Source organism: Otolemur garnettii, unplaced genomic scaffold (genome assembly GCF_000181295.1).
Source record: "Otolemur garnettii isolate 467f Iridium unplaced genomic scaffold, OtoGar3 scaffold00093, whole genome shotgun sequence".
Taxonomy (NCBI): Eukaryota; Metazoa; Chordata; class Mammalia; order Primates; family Galagidae; genus Otolemur; species Otolemur garnettii.
The window spans coordinates 3,878,368-3,894,792 of record NW_003852488.1 but is presented as its reverse complement, the minus strand read 5'-3'; the positions used below and the strand labels follow the sequence as shown (position 1 = coordinate 3,894,792).

The following is a 16,425-nucleotide window of genomic DNA, read 5'->3' as shown; positions in this document are numbered from 1 at the left end:
TCTCTCACCATATACAAAAATTAACTCAAGATGCATTAACTACTTAAAGGTAAGATATAAAGCCAAAAAAAAAAAAACTCTACAAGAAAATCTTGGAAAACCCATCTGAACTTTGGCCTACACAAAGAATTTATGACTAAGACCTTAAAAGGAAGTGAAACAAAAACTAAAAAACAACAACTGGATTTATTTAATCTAAAAGGCCTCTGCACAGCAAAGAAATATTCAATAAGCAGAAAAACTATAGAATGGGAGAAATATTTGCAAATGTTTTATGTCACAAAGAACTAATATCCAGAACTCACAAGAAAATCAAACAACTCAAGAAGAAACAAATAAACCCCTTAAAAATTGAGCAAATGATATGAATAGATAATTTTTGAAAGAAGAGATACAAATAACCAACAAACATACATAAAAATGATGAATATCACAATCATCAGCGAAATGCAAAAAAAGCCAGAATGAGATGCCACATTACATGGCCATTATTAAAATGTCAAAAATCAATAGATGTTGGTGCACATGTGTGAGAAGGGACAGTGTGGGATAGAAAGTAATAAAACTTCTGTGGAAAACAATATGGAAATGTCTCTAAGAACTAAAGGTTCATCTACCATCTGATCCAGCAATCTCACTTTTCAGTATCTACCTAAATGAAAAAAAGGCATTATATTAAAAAGATACTGAAACTTGGACGTTATTGTACTATAATTCACAGTGGAAAAAAATATGGAATCAGCCTTCATGTCTAACCAAATGATGAGTAATAAAGAAAATGTGGTATACATATTCCATAGAATACCACTAAGTTATAAAAAAGAGTGAAATAACACCTTTTGCACCAACTTGAGTAGGAGACTTGAGGCTATTATCGTTAGGGAAGAAACTCCAGAACAGGAAATAATATACCACAAGTTCTCGCTCACGAATGCAAGCTATGGGTATGCATGATTGTCCAAAGTGAAATAATGAACAGTGAAGACTTCAAATGTGGAAGAGAGAAGGGGTGAGAAAAGTTTTCCTATTGGGAACAATGTACACTGAATTAACAGCCTCACTGCTATACAATATATTCATATAGTGCTCGCTTCAGCAACACATATACTAAAATTGGAACGATACAGAGAAGATTAGCATGGCCCTGTGCAAAGGTAACACATAAATACGTGAAGCATTTCAGATTATTAAACCAAAAAAGAAATGAAAATAAATAATATATTCATGTAACAAATCTGCACTTGTATCCCTTAAGTATATTGGAATTAAAAACAAGAATCTATCAAAAAAATTGATAAATTTTATTTTATCGAAGTGAAAAACTTTTGCTGTGGCTGGGCCCAGTGGCTCACGTCTGTAATCCTAGAGTCTGGAAGGCCTAGTGGTTCAATTGCTTGAGCTCAAGTGTTTGAGACCAACCTGAGCAAGAGACGTCGTCATACTAAAAATAGGAAAAAAAAAAAGTGAGGTGGGTGTAGTAGCAGGTGCCCATAGTCCCAGCTACTCTGGAGGCTGAGGCAAGAAGATGGCTTGAGCCCAATAGTTTGAAGTTACTGTGAGCTTTGATGACACCAGAGACCTCTCCCCAGGGTGACAGACACTCAGTCTCAAAAAACAAATAAATAAATTTTTTAAAAGTTTAAAAAAAATCTTTTCTCTGTGCAAGCTAATATGAAGAAGAGGAAAAAACAAGCTTCAGACTGGGGGGAATTGTTTGCAAACTCTATATCTGAAAAAGGACTAGTATCTGGAATATATAAAGAAGTGTGACTACTCCATAGTTTAACACAAAGAAAGAAAATAAACAAGTAAGTCAATGAAAGAAAGATTAGAAAATAGAAAAACACCATCAACAGGTATTTTACTAAAGAGACTATAGATGGTGTGATGGTTAATTTTATGTGTTAACTTGACTGATCTAAAATTCGCCTCGATAACTGCTATAACATTTTTGGGTGGTCTGTCTGGTAAGGATATTTCCAGAAAGATCAGCATTTGAATCTGTTGCCTGAATAAAGAAGCTCTCCCCTGACCAATGTGAGCAGCTGTCCTCCAATTCACTGAGGGCCAGAATACAACAGAAAGGCAGAGGAAGGCTGAATTCTCACTCTCTTCTTAATTTGCAACATTTGTTTCTTGTGCTTTGAGACATCAACAGTTCTGATTTGTGGGCTTTCTGACTCTGAGCCTTACACCAGCCTAATCCACATGAACTTTCTTGGGCCTTAAGACTCAGACAGAATTCTGCCATTGACCTTTCTGTTTCTCCAGCTTGCAGATGGCATATAATGGGACTGACTCCTCAGACTCCAAAACCATGTGAATCAATTGCAATAATAAATCTTCTCTTGTATATCTAGTACAGTATATTCTATCAGTTCATTTCCTCTGAAGAACCCTAGCAATTACAGATAGAAAAATCAGCATACGAAAAGATGAAAATGCAAGTTGAAAGCACAATGTACTTACACACTTATCAGGATGGCGAAATAAGAAATAGTGGTAATACCAAATGCTAGCAATGATGAAGAAAAATGGGATTACTCATACAAAGCTGGAAAGGTAAAATGAAAATGGTTCAGCCTCTCTGGAAAAACAATTAGACAGTTTCTTCTTCTTTTTTTTTTTTTTTCCTTGCTGTTTTTGGCTGGGGCTGGGTTTGAACCCGTCACCTCCAGCATATGGGGCTGGCACCCTATTCCTTTGAGCCACAGGCATGGCCAGTTTCTTTTAAAACTAAAAACTCACCTACCATTCAAATTGCATATACACTTGGGTTTTTTCCCCAGGAAAATGAAAACTTATATTCATAAAAAAATTATATGTGGATATCTAGGCAGCTTGATTCATAGTAGCTTAAAGTTAGACACACCCTGATGTCCTTCAGCATATGAATGGTTAACAAACCATGGCACATCCTCTGGATTATGGAAAACTCAGCAATAAAAAGGAATGAGCTTATTGATACATGTAATAGTTGGATGAGTTTCTAGGGTATCATTCAAGTAAAAACACTAATCCCAACGGGTTTTATACTGCATAATTCTATTTTAATAACATCTTGATATGACAAAATTAAAAGTAGAGAACAGATGAAGCATTGCCAATAGTTAGGATATTGAGGAGGAGCATGGAAGGAAGCAGAGTGGCTATGAAAGAGATCCTTTTGGTGACAGAACTGTTCTGTGTGTGGATTGTATCAATGTCAGTATACTTGTGATATTATACTGTGGTTTTGCAAGATGGGACCTTTGGAGAAAGCTGACTGGAATGTACATGTGACCTCTCTGTATGATTCGGTACATCTGTATGACAATTTACATTCATTCCAAATTAAATATTTAACTTAAGAAATTATCTTGTCACTACTCTTCCATTTGTTGTTTAATTTTATGACAAAAAACAATTTTTGATACAGATATATAAATGATACAGCTTTGTTCAGCATTGTGATGTATAACTATATACACGTATGTATACATATATCCTTCAAGATTGTTACCATTGCACGAATGAATTTACTTTGAGAACACAAATGTTTTTACCATATGCCTTTCAAATGATTATTAATGGTGAAACAAAAACAATCTACAGATCTCAGTAATGACAGAATAGTGAATGTTCAACTATTAGTCCAGCAATGACTAATAATTATTGACAAATTCCAAAGATACTTCTCATCAACATCTCCCTGAAAAGTAATAGCAAACCCCAAAGAGCTATGTGAATGTCTGCTATTATCTTCCTGTTTCTCACAATAATGTCTTATTTATCTTCTGAATTATTACCTTCCCCTTGTAGATTTCCCCTCTAGATTTAAATAAATACCACCATCTGGGCTCCACCCCCTACTTATTTCTCAATGGGTCCATGTCAATTTCACTTTGGGGGTTCTCATCCTCGCTCTAAATCTAGGTTTTGGAAATTAATTATATATGCATTTATAGGTGACAAATGATTCTGAGCCATTTCTGCCCCTGTTATGTCATTAGAGTTCTATCTAAAAAAAAAAAAGCTGAGATAAAATTAATTTCCTTCCTTACATGGTAAGATAAATAAAACTTGATTAAACAATACGAAGAGGCCAGATTTTTCTGTTTTGTTTTTTGTTTTTATGTTTGTAAAATTATACTAGCAGTTTTTTATGGGGATCTTTCTGTCAATTCAGGATGTGACAGATACTGAAACTCATCTACTAGATATTAATATATAGGTTCTGGTGCTAACACATTGAAACTGTTAAAGGAGGGAAGATATTCCATCTTTTTTTATTTTGACTATCCCTAGAGAATCCAAAATTAAATGATGGTTGTTTTAATAGGTATTATTCAAGCAACTAATTCTAGAAAACCAATTACATTTACTAGCTCATTTAAATGGCATTCTATTAGCTTCTGAAAACAGAGCAAGCATCCTCTTACTTGTTAATGTTTATCTTAAAAATGAGATCAATATTACAGTATCCACCCGTATACCTAAACAGATCTTCATGCTTCCTGAAAAGTTGTGTATCGTATTACCGTCATGATTATCTTTAATTGCCACGTTGTGTGTTGAAATTGTAGTTTACATGTATTTCATTTCAGACATATCCTTTAAAATTCTTACAAGACATACAGAGATATATTTTTAATTTGTGGAGATATGAGACATTATAGTGTGATACATTATTTTGTTTTACCTTTTCTCGGAGAGGCTTTTCTGAACATGAATGAGAAATACCTATTTTAATTAATTATAAGGTTAACTATGCATAGCTAATATCACTTATAATACCAGTTTAGAATAATCACATTGCAAATAACATTAAACACCACTAATATGTTACGAGAGAAACATTTTAAACCCACTTCTCACTGAGTTGATTGTGATTTTTATTATCAATATTTTGTTTCAAGTCTCAGGGGACTCTTTTTGGAGGTCTGATGCTCTTACAGAGCATCCTTTAGAAACATGTGTATAGGGTAATCAAAGTTTTATTTTTAAACTAAAAAAGGATTTCGAAAGGCGATGTTAAGCCCTGAAATTGCGTATGTGTAAGGTTGTGGTGATTACTTGTCCATGTGTGCTCCTCCCTCAACAAAAATATTTATTTGTAAGATCTCTTTTTCTTAGCAGCCACACTTCTCAACAAGTCCTAACAACTCTGCCTTGCAAGTCACTCAGAAATTCAGAGACATCTCATACTTTCACGTAAGCTACAGAAATTTGGGGCACTGTTATTTCTTAGATTTTTGCAAAAGGTAGTAACTGATCTTTTTGCTTCTGTACTTTTCATGTTTCATCACAGAGGCCAGAACAGAAAAGAATGATATAATTTTTCTGTTCAGAATTTTCTAATAGTTTTAAGTAAATTTAGAATGAAATTCATCCTCCACACCATGGTCAACAAGATCCCATAAGACCTGCACCCACTATTTCTTCTGTCTCACCTTTTACCCCATCCCTCCTGTTTTCTTTTCAAACTGAATTTTGTGTCATTGCTTAAATTACAAATTTGTTCCCATCTCAGATATACAGGGTGGACATAAAGTTCATGTACAGTTTAAAGTTACAATTATTTGAATTGCACACAAGCTTTATATCCACCTGTATTACTTGATATTCCCTCTGTCTGGAGCATTTTTTATTTAGTGTTCACATGGTCAGTTGTTTTTTATTTGTTTGTTTGTTTGTTTGAGACAGAATCTCACTTTGTTGCTCCAGGGTGGAGTGCTCTGGCAGCACAGCTCACAGCAACCTCAAACTCCTGGGCTCAAACGATTCTCTTACCTTAGCCTCCCAATTAGTTGGGACTACAGGTGCCTGCCACAACTCTCAGCTATGTTTTTAGGGGTAGGGTCTCACTATTGCTCAGGCTTATCTCAAACTTGTGAGCTCAAGCAATCCTCAGCCTCCCAGAGTCCTAGGATTACAGGTATGAGGTGACAAAAAAGACTGTCTCAAAAAAAAAAAAAAAGATATTGGGTAAAAATTTCAGCTCCTCTCTGAGGACCTAGAATTAGAGTTATAACAATAACATTAATATATCACACTGTTATACGTAGGTGTACATATAAATATGATTGTATTATGTAACATTTAATAAATTGCATGCATTGGTTTATCAATTATCAAATAATTCTTTTCATATGTATCAACTTTTATTCTTTTCAGGGAGTGGAGTATTAAAATCTCTGAAACTCAGTAGACCCAAAGGATTATTGTATTTAGTGAGTAAACTAAAGTATTTTTTTTCACAGAATCATACCTGAAACCCATTAGGTATATTTCAGTGCCACATGGTACTTAAACAGCAATCTTGAGGACATCATTTCTATACTAATTGTTTTATCTTATATCTTTGAGATATTCTAACTGATTGGAGAAGAATGCCAAGAAATTGCTAGAATTCCAGACCAACAGGGCTTTTCTCCCCTTGGGCTAGGCTAAAATCTCAAGTAAAATTTAGGCTTTAAATAAAAACCAAACCAAACCAAAAAAACCCTTATTTTAGCTGCTGTCTAAATTACAGTAGTAGAATTAAAGTAATACTGAAGTCATTTTATTTTAAAATAACATTAATACAAAAATGTATTGTTTTCAAATATACCAGGTGCTATGCTTTTATATGAATTATCTTTTTTAATCCTCACAATAACCCTATTTATTGAATACCATTTTTGTTGTTGTTGTTGTTGTTTGTTTGTTTGCTTGCTTGCAGTTTTGGGCTGGGGCTGTGTTTGAACCCGCCATCTGGCATATGGGGCCAAGCGCCCTACTCCTTTGAGCCACAGGCACCACCCTGAATACTGTTGTTATGCTCATTTTTATTCATCAAAAAGCTGAGACTTACAATGGTCATGTAATACATTCATGCTTAGCTTGGACAGTATCAAGAGCTAGAGCTTGAACTGAGAGTTAATAAATTTCACCGTTTGACCTCATTCAAATCTGTGAATAATTCAGCTACTGCCAAGTTAACTATCAGACCTCCTGAGTCTGTGGCATCTAATCTTTGGTGCTAAATGTCCTGTCTGCTTCTAGCCCCTATTTTAGTAGGAGAGAAAGGAGAAGCAAGGTGAAGAAAATGCAAACAGCTGGACGGCAGAAAAAAGTGAACTTTAACAACGTTCTCACTTCCCTCAGCTTTAACCAGCAGTATGACAATAAATCACCTACTTGATTTTCAATTTGGTAAAATACTTTAATGTCGATTCATGAGGTTTTATTTGTTCATGTTTGACGGTCACAGTAATTCACTTTGATTCTTCCAAAAGAAAGGTGATTGAAATACTTACTCCGAGACATTTCTTACCAAGGGGTAACATATCGTATCATCCGGGCCTCCTGTTGAAAGAGAAGACACACAGTTCAGACACAGTAGTTCTAGGAAAATACGAGAGGAAAAGAAAGCTTGCTTAGCAGCAAGCAGCAACATTAAGTGGGGGGTTATTTCAGGAATAAAATCAGAACCTTGACTTGGAAATCCTTTTAAAATTTTTGCCGAAAATACCGCTTCAGCTACAGTATTTTCAGAGAGTGGAAGTGCCGTTGTCAAATAGATATGATTATCTACAAATAATGTCTCATTCTAAATTTAGTTTGCTAGGTTATGAATTTTACTTATGGTCCCTACATTTAAGTTTTAGAAATTGACCACATGAGTTCATTGCCTCTTTGACTGGACAGCCTTATAGAGAACTGGCAAGTATCGCTTTCTCTGATTATTCTATGATGGCTGTTTTCTTTAGTATAATTCTTCCAAATTCAAGGAAAATCAAATCAGTTGGAGTTCTACTTCAATACTTGTTCTCATGGACTTGTTTAAAAGCACTGAAAATAAATGATAAGGACAAATGGATTAAAGTTTATTAAGTATCCATTAAAAAGGGATTGAAACTTCCTTGTATTATTTGTTCCTTGATTCCTATATTTTTATTCATGGTTTTCAAAGTAAGTTAAATACACGTTCTGTCAGAATGAATAACTCTTCTATAAATGGACACCAGTGTCACCACTGATGACATTGATCCTCAGTTCTTTAATCCCACAGTTCAAATCAAAAACACATTGACAACTATGTAAATGCAAAAGTATCAACAAGTTAACTACTGATAAAAACAGGGAAAAGGCACAGGAGAAGAAATCACTACACTTGAAGTTTATTACTTGTTCCACTTACCTCCCCAAATAATAGTTCCTCTGTTAACCCAAATCTCAACTGAATATCATGTAGGTTCTTCTTCTCCATCCTCTTTTCCTAAATCGGCTTCAAATTCATTGAGAGTAAGGTCAAAATTCTTAGCATGAATTTTGTAAGGTTCCAAGATTCTGTGTAGCCTGACATCAAGCAAAGCTTGAGCGCATGCAACACTTGGCCCAGCTCTCTGCAATCTCATCACAGTGGCGTTTTCTCAACGCTTTGACTTTATTATGTTTTCTCCCACCACTTCAGGTGCCATAGCAAGTTCTATTCTTAAAACACTCTTCCAGGGATGCTCATCTTTTGTGGACCTAGAAGATGATTCCTCATCCTTTAGATCCTAATCAAATGGCATTCTCTCCAGGAAGCCCTTCAGGATCATTCTTTCCTGCACTGCACAAAATCCCTTATTTAGGTGATTATTTTCTATCTCCCTCCCACCACCAGATCTAAACTCCATCAAAACAGGGACATTGTCTGGTTTCACTAGCCATTTTTATCCCCAGCGTATAAACACTGCCTGATCCCTGGTATGTACTCAATAAATATTTGTTGGAAGAATAAAGGAATAAACAAGCAGGATATTATGGACTCTGTCTTCTGGTTGTACTGTAACTTGACCCTTTGTTATTCTGATTGTCACAGTGACACATCATTGCCATGTTTTTCATGTGAATGTAGGAAAAAGTTCAACATGAGCTAGTAGGCTGTAAAAGTATCATGTGACGGGTATAATTTTGGACATCTGTGTGAAGGAGACCTTAGGTATTTTTCCACATTTCCTCCTATTTGGCAATTGGTTTATGTGTTATTTTGCTTTTAATTGGTTAATGGATCCATGAACAATGACCTCCTTGATATGTACACCCAGGCACATGTATGTGTTACATAAATAGTCAATTATATGAATGCTTTTATATCCTCCAGACCAACCCATCTTTTCTTCTTCCCTGGCCCCTTGGCCATCCTTGCCTAAATGAGCCTGGTTAAGTGTGGAATGGCTCATGTTAAAAAAATGGGTGGTATAGGGAGTGAGGAAAACAGGAATAATCTACTTAACTACATGTCAGGCGTCTAATTCTCATGGCAAAATTCTGATGTAGGATAAGCACAATGAACAAAACTTGAGTTATGGAGAAATTAAGAAACTTATCCCAAGCCCTATGGCTAGCTAGAAGCAAAAATTCAAGGGCTGACATTTTACAACCAGCTGTTACATTTTTCACTGTGAGAAAGAAGTCATCTTCCCTCAAACACAGCTGTCTACATTAACATGACTTTACTATCATTCCAGGAGATTCTTGTCGAAAGAGCATGATTGTTCATTTTAAGAACTTTCCCAAATGCCTCCAGCTCCTCAGTAGACAGTACTCACTGAGGTTTATGCAACTATCGGAAGTCCTGGACTCAAAATCTTCACCGTGTTGTTTTCACAAATTTTAAACTACTGTATCTTAACTTACCAAATCCTATTCAAGCTCCTAATCAAGATTTTCTATCGAAAATCTCACTTTAACCCAAATTTTGAATTCTCAAAAAAAAAAAAAAAAGCCAAACAAACAAACAACAACAACAAAAAAAATCCCTGACCTTCTCTTTCTCCCTCTAAGGCAATGCCAAGGTTCTGCTGAAGTCACGTTTTCACTTACCACGATAAACAATCAGCTCAGTTATGTCGGTGATATCCAAGAAGAGGGTAACCAACAGCTACTGTTCCAGTTGAAGATACAAAAGTTGAAATAGTATACAAATATCCCTGCCTGTATTTTAATGAACTACTGAAAAATGCCAACTTATTTTCTTGTAGAAACTTAGAACTTGTATCCCAAATCACAAGTGTCTATAGATGCTCATTTAGGAAATGAGTCACTATTTCTTTTGATACTTGCTCTGTTTGTTATTCAGTGCCTCTAAGTTCCAGAATAAGTGTATAGTACCAGCTTTAATCCCTACCATGTGGCCAGAGAAAAGGAAGCAAGGGATGGATAATGGGTGGGTCCTTTCTCAGGTTGCCATTTTCCTTCTTATAATTTTCAGACCTTCTGACATCAGAAATGCTTCAAACCGAAAATATCATTATATTCAGTTTCCATACATTCTTGTTCTGAATTTAATAGACAGATATATATCCAATTCTGTTTTTATACATTTGAATATATCCATCAGTCCTGAAAATGAACATGCTAATATAAATATTACTAATACTACTTTGTTTTTGTAATACAAACAGACTCTTTTGTTTATATTTGAAGGCTACTTTATAGCTCAATTCTGGGTGAATTTAGGAATGTAGAGTGAAACAATGTACATCCATTCAAAAACATTTTGAACATTTACAACATTTTGAAAAATGTTAGAACATTTTGCAAAATGTTAACATAGAGTTAGAAGGGTGTGGTAACACGGGAAAATAATTTAGAACTATAAAATCTAGTTTGTCTTGGTACATGTGCCTTTTGACCTGGGTCGCTCCATGTCCTCTGTAGTGGATGCTGTACTGTGTCATAGAGACAGCCCTTCAAGAATAAACTCTCTAGTTGCTGGGAATTCTACACCACAACTCTCCTTAGAGGTCACCCTCTTTGGGGATCACTGCAACAGAAGACAGCTTCTTTCCCCAGCTTCACATCTCTTTGAAGGAATAGATTTCATTCAATGACTGATAATGGTGGGGAGAAGCCCGTCTAATACCCTTCAGATCTGACCTCTGAAGGTCACACCAGATTTAGAATTCTTTCCCCCACTTGTCTAGTGATACCTTCATGGGTCTGCTTTCCGTACTTCTCTTTCTGCCAGCCTTGCTTCTTTCTCCTCCCTTCCATAGGTATGACCCAGAAGTGCCATGCACACAAATCCCCATGCCTGGGTCCTGGGAAATGCAAACTGTCATGCCCTTAATTTCCCTACCTCTGAAATTGGACTCATAATACTATTACTTATTTTATAGCATTTGGTTTCTCGAATGAGAAAGTAAAAATATTTTGAAAAGGGAAAATGCCATTAAAAATTAAAATTATGGCCATTTTTATAATTAATTTTATCCAGGTGTTTTCCCTAAACCAATAATTCTCATAAAACCCTTAGTCAACTTAATAGGAATCCAATAGTTATGTTAATGAAAAAATGTGCAGCTACCATCACCTAGGAATGACACTTCACATCAACATTTACGTGCCGATGTGAACACTCAAATATCCTTAGGGTGTGTATAGTTCAGTATTTCCTCCACTAATGAGTTTGTTCTCCCAACATGGTGAGTATTGATTTTGCATCATTTTGCAGCACAGCGTACATATCTTGGTATAGGCTGTTAGACAGAGTTTCAACACCACAGAGTTAAAATCGCAGGTTTGAGGCACAGCTAGTACGTGATCTTTGGGGAACTTTTATCCCCTTTGCTTTTTTAATAAACTGTCTAGGATATTGCCTAAGACTCCTTAGCTAGGTCTGGTTGTCTGTCCCTTAAGCAATTCAGTTGTTTCGGCAGTTTTCCTGGGAGTCCCTTTCCTGACGCCTGCTGGGCTCCAGAGGCTGCATATCAAGTAAAGAGCACATTGTTGTGTGGGTATTTCCTTGGCTAAAATATTTGACTTTAAAAATACACATCTCGGATCTCCAAGTAAACCCCTTAGAAGGTCATCCTAAGATCTTATTCTTCTGTAAGCAATCGTGTTCAAGTTATAAGCCTGTTAAAAAATCTGTTTTTAAAAATGTGGGGTTCAAACAATCTCTGTTGCCATGGTAATTAAAGAATTATCCATTTGCTTCTGCTTAATAAATGAAGAACTGGAAATGAGATGAAAAAAAATTCTGGGTCTTCAATGAACGCAAAATGAATCTTTAAAAGTTCAGATATTTTTCTCAAAATTAAAACCTGGCACTGAAAAGCATTTCCAAAATTGGTTTTATAGAAAATAGCCCCCAAATTTCCAATAGCATCTGTGTTAATGAGCTGATTTCAGGTCAAAAACAAGCACACAAGATAAAAAGTCAACTCGAACATGGCAGAAATGTCCAGGTTTTCTCAAATGTTGTTTTTAGATGAGCAGGTATATTATACCAAAGCCCCATGATACTAGGGTGATGCTTCTGAACCACTGTGGGAAGAAAACTTCTTTCTCTGCTCTGAGGTTCCTTCCTCTCAGCTGTGGGCTGTCATTCTGGACATCATGGGTGTCTCTATATCCTTGGCAACTTCGGCAGCAGCAAATTCACACATACTAGTGTGATCAAACTGTATCAGTCTACGGAAAATATTTTATGAAAGACATGCTAAAAATGGAAGCTCGATGTGAGTGCTCCTGTGTGGTGGCCGTAATGGTCCTGAAGCCCAGGAATGGCAGGGAATGTAGAGAGAGGTGAGTGCCACGCTGCTGAGGCAGATGCTAAAACTGGAGAGTGCTAAATCACAGCCAGGAGAAGGTCCAATTAGGTGGCAAAGGTCACGGATACTAAGAGTTCGTCCAGTTCTGGCCAAGAGAGCTGTAGAAATAGAGACAGATTTAAAGAATATGGAATAAGACGCTTAACCTTCTCATCTAAGGAAGAAAAATAATATTTTACGAACAAGATGGAAACACTGTGAACCATCTGGGACCGTCAAACCAAACGTTTGGAAAAGCCTGTGCCAATGCTGGGCAAATGGGCAAGGAGGCATCAGAGGCTACGCCGGGCTGTCTTCTCCAGAAGTTCCGCCCAGAGGATGCTGCCGTCAACATGATTTACTTCCTGGCCTCTGAGGGAGATAAAGCCATCCTCAAGGAAGAAGGCCAAAAATACAAAGTCTTAAAATACAAAGGAAACAAACATTGTTTTTCCCTGACGATGACCCTCTTGACATGAGCCACCAGAAGGTAAGATAGCCCCCTTAAGAGAATGTCTCCCCTCTAAAAAGAGAAGAAAAATATAGTTCCACCAGTCAGCCATCTGATTGTAGATTAGACACTGCCCAGGCTCACAAGAAGCTTTTTGAACACTCGGACTCACCCCAGCTTCTCCTTCTCCCTCAGCTTCTCCCCTTCCATTTGCTTCCAGGAGATGTTGAAAGGGTGAGAGTAAGAAAAAGGCACAGGACAGGCAAGATCAGGGATGCAGAGGGGGAAGAAGCACCTGGGTGCCCACTGAGCTGTCTGGGTCTTCTGCTTTGAGTGAATGGCCTCCCTTCCCAGGGGCCTGTTTGGGTGCTGCCTTCATGGCCCTCTAAAGGAAGTTCTCCACATCGCCAAGCCTGGAGAGCCCACCTGGTCCTCTCATTAATGAAGTGTGCCAGTCTTGATCCACTGACTGCCTTGGAGAAGACTCATAGAGGGCTATATTTCTTCATCTAAGAAGTCTGCAGGAGTGGGCTGAGAAGGGACACTGAGAAGGCGGAAGGCTAAACCGTGTGCTCCCGCCCTGTCATCCAGCCAGGGTTGAGTAGGTTCCCCAGTGAAGCCAGTGCTATTGGACCCACCTGTCTAAGTGAGGTGCTGCTGCCTGCCCAGCCCTGGCATCTTCAGATGCTCCTTTTGTGAGGGCTTCTCCTTCACTGAATATGTCCTATTCTCCCCAAAGCTGCCTTTGATTTCTTACCTGTGCACAGATCGGTTTGTTCAACCTCTAAATTCCTTTTAGCTCTAGCATTCTCTGATTTGAAAGTAAATTTGTTACTGTTGTCAGGTAGGCACGCACATTTGCGCCCCAGAGCCTTCTTTATAAACGTGTATTTATTGTTGAAAAAAAAAATGGTTTCAAAGTGTACAAAGATCTTTGAAACCTTTAATTTTGCTTTCCCTACTATGAGTTGTATCCCTACAGTTGAGTGGATAAGGAAATAGTTTCCTTGAGAAGAATAATTAAAGATGAGCAATATCTTTTAGGTCTTATCAAGCCTCTCAGTAAGCCAGGAATATTAAAATAGACTAGAAATGAGAGGGTCACCAGCTGACAGACTGCAGAGTGTGATCTGATTGGACTAATCTCAGCCTAATACAGCAGAATTGAAGTGACTGTCAAACCAATTGGGCATTTCCCAGAACAAGTCAGTCATAGCTTATACAGAAAGTTTTGCTTCTACAGCTTAAGGCGACAAGCTGTTTCTCAGATCTGAGTTGCAAAGTGAAAGAGAATATTTAGCTCAATGAAATGACAGATTTTGGCAGTGTTGCCATCAGGAGGAGCTTGTGAATTTTACATTTTAAACAAAATGCCTTGGATAACGAATGATGATAAAGGATGTAAGAATTTACAAAATCAAAAACATTCCATAAAATATAGCCCAAATTCATTTTAATCACATTAACCAAGTGTTCAACTTTGATGCTAAATTTTACATGAACATTCAGTTGGTATCTTTTCTTTCTGTAAGAGAAACTGTCTTGAAGCTAGAAGCAAACAAATGGAAAAATTGATTGTCTAGCAAGCTATAAAGTACAGATAACAAGATTGACTTGCCTCCCTGGTTCTCTTTCTAGGTAGGCTCTTAGTCTTTGGTAAAGTCATACATTTATAAATAAGTATTGGTTTTCTAGTCTGTAAAATGGAGATAATATTATCAAACTCAAGAGGAATTATAAGTCATAAGTTTGAAGCAGGGGGTAAGTTTTTGTTAATTTATAAGCTGTCCATTATTTTCACATAATGGAAATGGTTTTTACTTAAGTAATGAACTCATTTGACTTTTCAATTAGCTGTTCCTGTAAAACCACCTAGAAATTGCAGGGTTTGTTTCCACTTAACAATCTCTTACCCTTATAGAGCAAAAGATTCCTTATATCTTCCCCCACCTGTGTGAAGCAGAATGCCAAGGGCTAGGATTCAATGACACAACTAAAGATTAACCTGAATTGCAATGGCATGTCCTATAATTATTTTCCAAACTCTCAGAGTTGTCACCTATTTAATCTTAAATACATTTTCCTAGGACCATAGGTCAACTGTACAGTCTCATTCTCACTGACATCATGTTCAAGTAGAATAAAATAACAACGCTAGAAAATTGAAGGGCATAACAAAAGATTGTTCAAGTGAATTTTTATGTCAAATTAGTAAGAGTACACATAGAGATGTGGGAATTTTCAGAACCTGATCAAAGGTATGCACGAGAAAACCACAGCAAACACTACGCGTAAAGGTGAATGTTGCTAGTGTTCCTGTTGGAGTTACTAACAATGTAAAGACGCCAGCTGTTACCTTCACTGTTAGACATCATACTAGACGTACAAGCTGATACATACAATACAAAAGACAAAGGATGTGAGGACTGGGAAGAGAAATATATTGCAAGTAATAAGTTTCCATTCAATATTTACATATACAATTCATTGGTAGCTGGATAAAGCATTAATATTTCCAAATCAATGCCATTTCCGCATGGTACTGACCAGTAATTCAAGTATGTTTATAAATGGAGATACTCTTTAAATCATCTATAAAGTCTGTAGAACTATATCTAACAAAAGCTTAAGATCTCTTGTGAAACAAAAATTATAGGAGGTCATCGTTTTGGCCTGACTACCTGTACTAGGCCCCAGCAGATCAAATCAAACCAAACTGCAATCACTCATGCCAAATGGTGTGTAATTGAACTGAATCTTTAAGGAAGCACAGAGATCCCCAAACACCAGTCTTTTCTACAAGCAAGAGATTCCAGTTTATCTGCATCAGTGTAGTAAGAAAGTTCTCTCTGATTTAATTCTCCCCCCCCAAAAAAGAAAAGTAACATGAAGTAACTTGATGTTAACCAATCAGCTTCTCCCCCACCATTGTTCTGGTTTTTTTGTTTCTACTTCACAAAACCCACTGTTTTGCCATTGCCCATGGGAGCTCTCATTCGACTTTATAGAATTCACTGCCCAGATTTATTTGTCTTTTGACATTCTCTTATTTTCAAAAAGTGTAACATTTTGTTCCATAATAAAAAATGCTAACTAAATCAAGAGCTGTATTATGCTCTATTATATATTTCACTCAGTATTATTACATAAAGATATCTATTTTGACCAAATTGAGCAATAGAATCAATGCAACACAAATCAAAACCCCAAAGAGGATTTTTGGGGGGAGGTACTTGACACATTACATAAAACATATATCAGGGTCTCCAAGACCCTCAAGCAGTTCAGTAGAGCTGATCCAATTCAGTCAGCAGAACTAGCAAGTTCAGCCAAGTTAAAGTGAAAGCAAGACACGGCGAAGGTGGGAATAAAGTAGCTGGGCCTTCAATGCAGTTGAAAAAAAAGTGTAGTTAATTTATAGTAAGG

At 36.7% G+C, this 16,425-nt stretch overlaps 1 non-coding gene across 1 annotated transcript; it reads left to right on the top strand.

The window, feature by feature from the left end:
- Nucleotides 1-1,083: 1,083 nt before the first annotated feature.
- Nucleotides 1,084-1,189, top strand: LOC111727088. The gene has a single exon (XR_002774720.1). It is a non-coding gene; the product is annotated as a U6 spliceosomal RNA (small nuclear RNA).
- The last annotated feature ends 15,236 nt before the right edge of the window (nucleotides 1,190-16,425 follow it).